The 8,000-nt window shown below is 63.5% G+C and overlaps 1 protein-coding gene across 3 annotated transcripts in view; it reads left to right on the top strand.

The window, feature by feature from the left end:
- The first annotated feature begins 1,749 nt into the window (after window positions 1-1,749).
- The window catches only part of ZNF652 (zinc finger protein 652), a 57,939-nt gene continuing 51,688 nt past the window's right edge, over window positions 1,750-8,000 (top strand). For 2 of the 3 annotated variants that reach the window (XM_075580341.1, XM_075580338.1), the window contains exon 1: window positions 1,750-1,891. The gene's annotated coding sequence lies outside the window, so the exon portion shown is untranslated. Of the gene's footprint in view, window positions 1,892-2,000; window positions 2,100-8,000 lie in introns of those variants that run through there. The other variant, XM_075580339.1, reaches the window with a different exon arrangement.

The raw sequence follows: 8,000 nt of genomic DNA, 5'->3' as shown, positions 1-8,000 counted from the left end.
TCTTACCACCTAAAGGTGAGTCCACAGTCAGCACTGTGGCACGCGCGCCCAGCGGGGGGCGGCGCGTGCACAGCGATCTGCGGGGAGAGGGAACGTTTGCAACGGGAGAGGGCGTGGCGGTGGGTTTGCAGGGGCGTGGCCATGACGTCCCGCGGCTGGTTCGCCCTCATTGGCTGAACCGCCGGCGAGGCCGTGGCCACGCCTCCGTCGCAAACTTTGAGTTTAAATTTCACAGCCTGTCTGAAAACCGCAGGGGAAAGGTGCGCGACAGGGTACTAACTGGGACCGGCCTGACTGGGGGAGGGGCGGAGGTTGAACGCACAGCGCACGCCTCAGTCACTGGGACCGCAGCCTAACCGGGCAAGGCCTCAGCCTACTCCTTTCCAGGAGAGGCTCACTACAGCGTCCTCATAGCACGGAGGGCAGCCCAGAACTAACTCCCAGCAACACTTACTCTAAACCCTAGAGGAAAACCCCCTCCTCCCCAGGGGAACGGCTTGTAAGCCGGGTCCTTGCTGGCTATGGCGGGCAGACAGGGAAACCGTGATCAACACTAGCGACGTAGCACTAGGCCACGTCCCCCCGGCGATTCATAACCAGCCCCTGCAGAATTTGTCCCCAACACTGCCCACTCTTGACTGGGACTCACAGTGCTAGAGAGGGGCCCAGGGAATTAGTAGCCTGAGGAGGGGCTTGGCTACACCTGAATATAACAACATTACTCGCGCAGTATATTCACGTGGCCCTATTACTCATAGTAACATATTTATGTTCTATTGCTGCGCCCCCTGCTGCCTGCCAGCCCCTACGCTCGCCCCCACCCCATACCCAATGTCAAAATGATGCATGGGGTTGCTATGGCGACGGGCACGTCACATGACCCCGCAGGCTTCACTTACCTTTCCTCGGCGCGGGGTTGCTATGGCGACGCGCACGTTATTTGACGACGCGGATAATACTGGACACGTTACATAAAGCTTGGCCCCCTGCAGACGCGCTTACCAGAACTCCCTCCTACTGTCTCTGTACGTTCTCCCTACCTATCAATTAGACTGTAAGCTCCTCGGGGCAGGGACTCCTATTCCAAAATGTTACTTTTATGTCTGAAGCACTTATTCCCATGATCTGTTATTTATATTATCTGTTATTTATTTGATTACCACGTGTATTACTGCTGTGAAGCGCTATGTACACTAATGGCGCTATATAAATAAAGACATACAATACAATACAAGTCCACGCCCCCCCCCGAAAAAATAATCTTGCGCCCCCCCCAAAAAAATAATCTTGCGCCCCCCACTTTGCGCACCCCATTAAATTTTATTGTGTGTGGCCATTTTTTGTTCCTAATTGTTTGTATATGTTTTTCAATTCAATAAAGTTTTTGTTGAATTAAAAAGCGCATTCTCCCGTCGCGCATGCGCGCGTTCTCCCCCCATCCCCCGTTTCTGCGCATGCGCGACTTTCCCCTCTCCCTCTCTCCCAGACTTGAGGGTACCGCGTCTGCCTAGTCCTGCATCTCGCGCATGCGCGGCGCTCCAGCTGTCTCCACCCCGACCCTTCTTCTGCGCACGCGCAGCGTCCCTACTCCCCCTCTCTCCGGCCCCTCCCTTTTACACCGCTCGTGCGCAGTTGCCTCTCCGTGCCACCTCCCGCGCATGCGCAGCGTGCCCTTCTCCGCGCAGGCGCAGGGGTTTCCAGCGTTCTCTCCCTCCCCTCCCGCGCGTGCGCAGTGAGCCCCTCCCGCCCGCCCTCCTCCGCGCAGGCGCATTGGGGCCCCCCTCCTCTCTCGCTGGTCCGTAGCAGGGCGGGCGCGCGCGCTCCCGATACGGAGCGGGACGCGGCCACGTAGCTGCGCGTGCGCGCGCGCGGGAGGGGGAGAGAATCCGCGGTGAGTTATTTTTTTTTTTTTTACGTGAAGCGGCGGAGACCGGAGGAGGGCGGGGAGACCCGGGGGAGGGAGGAGGCCGGGGTGAGGAGACCCGGGGGAGGGGGGAGAGAGAGACTGGAGGGCGGGGAGAGGAGGAGGAGACCCGGGGCTTGGAGGAGGCCAGGCCGGGGAGAGAGGAGGCCGGAGACCCGAGGGAGACCGGGCCCCGGTGAGTGACTCCGGGCGGGAGGTGGGAGGAGGCCGCGGCCTAAGGGATTATGTGTGTCTGTGTATGACGGCTAGGTGTGTGTGTGTGTGTGTGTGTGTGTGTGTGTGTGTGTGTGTGTGTGACGGGCCCCGGTGTGTGTGTGTGTGTGTGTGTGTGTGTGTGTGACGGTGATGGGCCCCGGTGTGTGTCTGTGTGACGGGCCCCGGTGTGTGTCTGTGTGACGGGCCCCGGTGTGTGTCACGGTGACGGTGACGGGCCCCGGTGTGTGTGTGTGTGACGGGCCCCGGTGTGTGTCACGGTGACGGTGACGGGCCCCGGTGTGTGTCTGTGTGACGGGCCCCGGTGTGTGTCACGGTGACGGTGACGGGCCCCGGTGTGTGTGTGTGTGATGGTTACGGGCCCCGGTGTGTGTCTGTGTGACGGGCCCCGGTGTGTGTCACGGGGACGGTGACGGGCCCCGGTGTGTGTGTGTGTGATGGTGACGGGCCCCAGTGTGTGTCTGTGTGACGGGCCCTGGTGTGTGTGACGGTGACGGGCCCCGGTGTGTGTGTGTGAGACGGTGACGGGCCCCGGTGTGTGTGACGGTGACGGGCCCCGGTGTGTGTGTGTGACGTGACGGGCCCCGGCCCCGGCGTTTGTGTGACGGTGACGGGCCCCGGTGTATGTGTGTCACGGTGACGGGCCCGGTGTGTGTGTGACGGTGACGGGCCCCGGTGTGTGTGTGTGTGTGTGTGTGTGTGTGACGGTGACGGGCCCGGTGTGTGTGTGATGGTGACGGGCCCGGTGTGTGTGTGATGGTGACGGGCCCCGGTGTGTGTGACGGTGACGGGCCCTGGTGTGTGTGTGTGTGACGGTGACAGGCCCCGGTGTGTGTGTGAGACGGTGACGGGCCCCGGTGTGTGTGACGGTGACGGGCCCCAGTGTGTTGTGTGTGTCTGTGTGACGGTCCCCGGTGTGTGTGACGTGACGGGCCCCGGCCCCGGCGTTTGTGTGACGGTGACGGGCCCCGGTGTGTGACGGTGACGGGCCCCGGTGACAGGCCCCGGTGTGTGTGTGTCACGGTGACGGGCCCCGGTGTGTGTATCACGGTGACGGGCCACGGTGTGTGTGTGTGATGGTGACGGGCCCCTGGTGTGTGTGTGATGGTGACGGGCCCCGGTGTGTGTGACGGTGACGGGCCCCGGTGTGTGTGTGTGACGGTGACGGGCCCCGGTGTGTGTGTGTGACGGTGACGGGCCCCGGTGTGTGTGTGACGATGACGGGCCCCGGTGTGTGTGTGTGTGACGGTGACGGCCCCGGTGTGTGTATGACGGTGACGGGCCCCGGTGTGTGTATGACGGTGACGGGCCCCGGTGTGTGTGACGGTGACGGGCCCCGGTGTGTGTGACGGTGACGGGCCCCGGTGTGTGTGACGGTGACGGGCCCTGGTGTGTGTGACGGTGACGGGCCCCGGTGTGTGACGGTGATGGGCCCGGTGTGTGTGTGATGGTGACGGGCCCGGTGTGTGTGTGATGGTGACGGGCCCCGGTGTGTGTGACGGTGACGGGCCCTGGTGTGTGTGTGTGACGTGACGGGCCCCGGTTTGTGTGTGACGGTGACGGACCCCGGTGTGTGTGTGACGGTGACGGGCCCCGGTGTGTGACGGTGACGGGCCCCGGTGTGTGTGTGACGGTGACGGGCCCCGGTGTGTGTGTGTGACGGTGACGGGCCCCGGTGTGTGTGTGACGGTGACGGTGACGGGCCCCGGTGTGTGTGTGTGTGACGGTGACGGGCCCCGGTGTGTGTGTGTGTGACGGTGACGGGCCCCGGTGTGTGTGTGACGGTGACGGGCCCCGGTGTGTGTGTGACGGTGACGGGCCCCGGTGTGTGTGTGTGTGGCGGTGACAGGCCCGGTGTGTGTGTGTGTGTGTGTAACGGTGATGGGCCCCGGTGTGTGTGTGACAGTGACGGGCCCCGGTGTGTGTGACTGTGACGGGCCCCGGTGTGTGTGTGTGACGGTGACGGGCCCCGGTGTGTGTGTGACAGTGACGGGCCCCGGTGTGTGTGTGTGACAGTGACGGGCCCCGGTGTGTGTGTGTGACGGTGACGGCCCCCGGTGTGTGTGTGTGTGACGGTGACGGGCCCCGGTGTGTGTGTGTGACGGTGACGGGCCCCGGTGTGTGTGGGTGACGGTGATGGGCCCCGGTGTGTGTGACGGTGACGGGCCCCGGTGTGTGTGTGTGACGGTGACGGGCCCCGGTGTGTGTGTGTGCCGGTGACGGGCCCCGGTGTGTGTGTGTGTGACGGTGACGGGCCCCGGTGTGTGTGTGTGTGTGACGGTGACGGGCCCCGGTGTGTGTGTGTGTGACGGTGACGGGCCCCGGTGTGTGTGTGTGACGGGCCCCGGTGTGTGTGTGACGGGCCCCGGTGTGTGTGTGTGTGTGTGTGTGACGGTGACGGGCCCTGGTGTGTGTGTGTGTGACGGTCCCCGGTGTGTGTGTGTGAGATGACCCCCGGTGTGTGTGTGTGTGACGGTGACGGCCCCCGGTGTGTGTGTGACGGTGACGGCCCCCGATGTGTGTGTGTGTGTGTGTGACGGTGACGGCCCCCGGTGTGTGTGTGTGACGGTGACGGTCCCCGGTGTGTGTGTGTCGGGCCTGTGTGTGTGTGTGTGTGTGTGTGTCGGGCCTGTGTGTGTGTGTGTCGGGCCTGTGTGTGTGTGTGTCGGGCCTGTGTGTGTGTGTGTCTGGCCTGTGTGTGTGTGTCTGGCCTGTGTGTGTGTGTGTGTCTGGCCCGTGTGTGTGTGTCTGGACCGTGTGTGTGTGTCTGGCCCGTGTGTGTGTGTCTGGCCCGTGTGTGTGTGTCTGGCCCGTGTGTGTGTGTCTGGCCCGTGTGTGTGTGTCGGGCCTGTGTGTGTGACGGTGACGGGCCCCGGTGTGTGTGTGACGGTGACGGGCCCCGGTGTGTGTGTGACGGTGACGGGCCCCGGTGTGTGACGGTGACGGGCCCCGGTGTGTGTGTGACGGTGACGGGCCCCGGTGTGTGTGTGTGTGTGTGTGACGGTGACGGGTCCCGGTGTGTGTGTGTGTGTGATGGTGACGGGCCCCGGTGTGTGTGTGTGATGGTGACGGGCCCCGGTGTGTGTGACGGTGACAGGCCCCGGTGTGTGTATGACGGTGACGGGCCCCGGTGTGTGTGTGTGTGTGTGTGTGTGTGTGTGTGACGGTGACGGGCCCCGGTGTGTGTGTGACGGTGACGGGCCCTGGTGTGTGTGTGTGTGTGACGGTGACGGGCCCCGGTGTGTGGGAAGGTGACGGGCCCCGGTGTGTGTGTGAAGGTGACGGGCCCCGGTGTGTGTGTGACGGTGACGGGCCCCGGTGTGTGTGTGAAGGTGACGGGCCCCGGTGTGTGTGTGAAGGTGACGGGCCCCGGTGTGTGTGTGAAGGTGACGGGCCCCGGTGTGTGTGTGAAGGTGACCGGCCCCGGTGTGTGTGTGAAGGTGACGGGCCCCGGTGTGTGTGTGTGTGTGTGTCGGTGACGGGCCCCGGTGTGTGTGGGACGGTGACGGGCCCCGGTGTGTGTGACGGTGACGAGCCCCGGTGTGTGTGTGACGGTGACGGGCCCCGGTGTGTGTGACGGTGACGGGCCCCGGTGTGTGTGGGACGTGACGGGCCCCGGTGTGTGTGGGACGGTGACGGGCCCCGGTGTGTGTGGGACGGTGACGGGCCCCGGTGTGGGACGGTGACGGGCCCCGGTGTGTGATGTGGGACGGTGACGGGCCCCGGTGTGTGACGTGGGACGGTGACGGGCCCCGGTGTGTGACGTGGGACGGTGACGGGCCCCGGTGTGTGACTTGTTACGGTGCCGAGCCGCGGTGTGTGTGACGGTCCCCGGTGTGTGTGTTTGTGTGACGGTCCCCGGTGTGTGTGTGACGGTCCCCGGTGTGTGTGTGTGTGACGGTCCCCGGTGTGTGTGTGTGTGACGGTCCCCGGTGTGTGTGTGTGTGTGTGACGGTTCCCGGTGTGTTTGTGTGTGAGACGGTCCCCGGTGTGTGTGACGGTCCACGGTGTGTGTGTGTGTGTGACGGTGACGGTGACGGTACCATGTGTGTGTGTGTGACGGTGACAGTACCATGTGTGTGTGTGTGACGGTGACGGTCCCATGTGTGTGTGTGTGTGTGACGGCCCCAGGTGTGTGTGTGTGTGTGTGTGTGACGGCCCCAGGTGTGTGTGTGACGGCCCCAGGTGTGTGTGACAGTGACGGCCCCCGGTGTGTGTGACGGTGACGGCCCCCGGTGTGTGTGTGATGGTGACGGCCCCCGATGTGTGTGTATGTGTGAAGGTGACGGTCCCCGGTGTGTGTGTGTGTGACGGTGACGATCTTCGCTGTGTGTGTCGGGCCTTGGTGTGTGTGTGTCGGACCTGTGTGTGTGTGTGTGTGTGTGTGTGTGTGTGTCGGGCCTGTGTGTGTGTCGGGCCTGTGTGTGTGTGTGTGTGTCGGACCTGTGTGTGTGTGTGTGTGTGTGTCGGGCCTGTGTGTGTGTGTGTGTGTCGGGCCTGTGTGTGTGTGTGTGTGTCGGGCCTGTGTGTGTGTGTGTGTCGGGCCTGTGTGTGTGTGTGTCGGGCCTGTGTGTGTGTGTGTCGGGCCTGTGTGTGTGTGTCGGGCCTGTTTTGTGTGTCGGGTCTGTGTGTGTGTGTGTGTGTGTCGGGCCTGTGTGTGTGTGTGTCGGGCCTGTGTGTGTGTGTGTGTCGGGCCTGTGTGTGTGTGTCGGGCCTGTGTGTGTGTGTCGGGCCTGTGTGTGTGTGTCGGGCCTGTGTGTGTGTGTGTCGGGCCTGTGTGTGTGTGTCGGGCCTGTGTGTGTGTGTCGGGCCTGTGTGTGCGTGTGTGTCGGGCCTGTTTGTGTGTGTGTGTGTGTGTGTCGTGCCTGTGTGTGTGTCGGGCCTGTGTGTGTGTGTGTCGGGCCTATGTGTGTGTGTGTGTGTGTCGGGCCTGTGTGTGTGTGTGTGTGTCGGGCCTGTGTGTGTGTGTGTCGGGCCTGTGTGTGTGTGTGTCGGGCCTGTGTGTGTGTGTCGGGCCTGTGTGTGTGTGTGTGTCGGGCCTGTGTGTATGTGTGTGTCGGGCCTGTGTGTGTGTGTGTCGGGCCTGTGTGTGTGTGTGTGTGTCGGGCCTGTGTGTGTGTGTGTGTCGGGCCTGTGTGTGTGTGTGTCGGGCCTGTGTGTGTGTGTGTGTGTGTCGGGCCTGTGTGTGTGTGTGTGTCGGGCCTGTGTGTGTGTGTGTGTGTGTGTCGGGCCTGTGTGTGTGTGTGTCGGGCCTGTGTGTGTGTGTCGGGCCTGTGTGTGTGTGTCGGGCCTGTGTGTGTGTGTCGGGCCTGTGTGTGTGTGTGTGTCGGGCCTGTGTGTGTGTGTGTGTCGGGCCTGTTTGTGTGTGTGTCGGGCCTGTGTGTGTGTGTCGGGCCTGTGTGTGTGTGTCGGGCCTGTGTGTGTGTGTCGGGCCTGTGTGTGTGTGTCGGGCCTGTGTGTGCGTGTGTGTCGGGCCTGTGTGTGTGTGTCGGGCCTGTGTGTGTGTGTGTGTCGGGCCTGTGTGTGTGTGTGTGTGTCGGGCCTGTGTGTGTGTGTGTGTGTGTGTGTGTGTGTGTGTGTGTGTGTCGGGCCTGTGTGTATGTGTGTGTCGGGCCTGTGTGTGTGTGTCGGGCCTGTGTGTGTGTGTGTGTCGGGCCTGTGTGTGTGTGTGTGTCGGGCCTGTGTGTGTGTGTGTGTCGGGCCTGTGTGTGTGTGTGTGTCGGGCCTGTGTGTGTGTGTGTGTCGGGCCTGTGTGTGTGTGTGTGTCGGGCCTGTGTGTGTGTGTGTGTCGGGCCTGTGTGTGTGTGTGTGTCGGGCCTGTGTGTGTGTGTGTGTCGGGCCTGTGTGTGTGTGTCGGGCCTGT

Source organism: Ascaphus truei, chromosome 23, assembly GCF_040206685.1.
Source record: "Ascaphus truei isolate aAscTru1 chromosome 23, aAscTru1.hap1, whole genome shotgun sequence".
NCBI lineage: Eukaryota > Metazoa > Chordata > Amphibia > Anura > Ascaphidae > Ascaphus > Ascaphus truei.
This window is presented reverse-complemented; position numbering and strand designations above follow the sequence as displayed.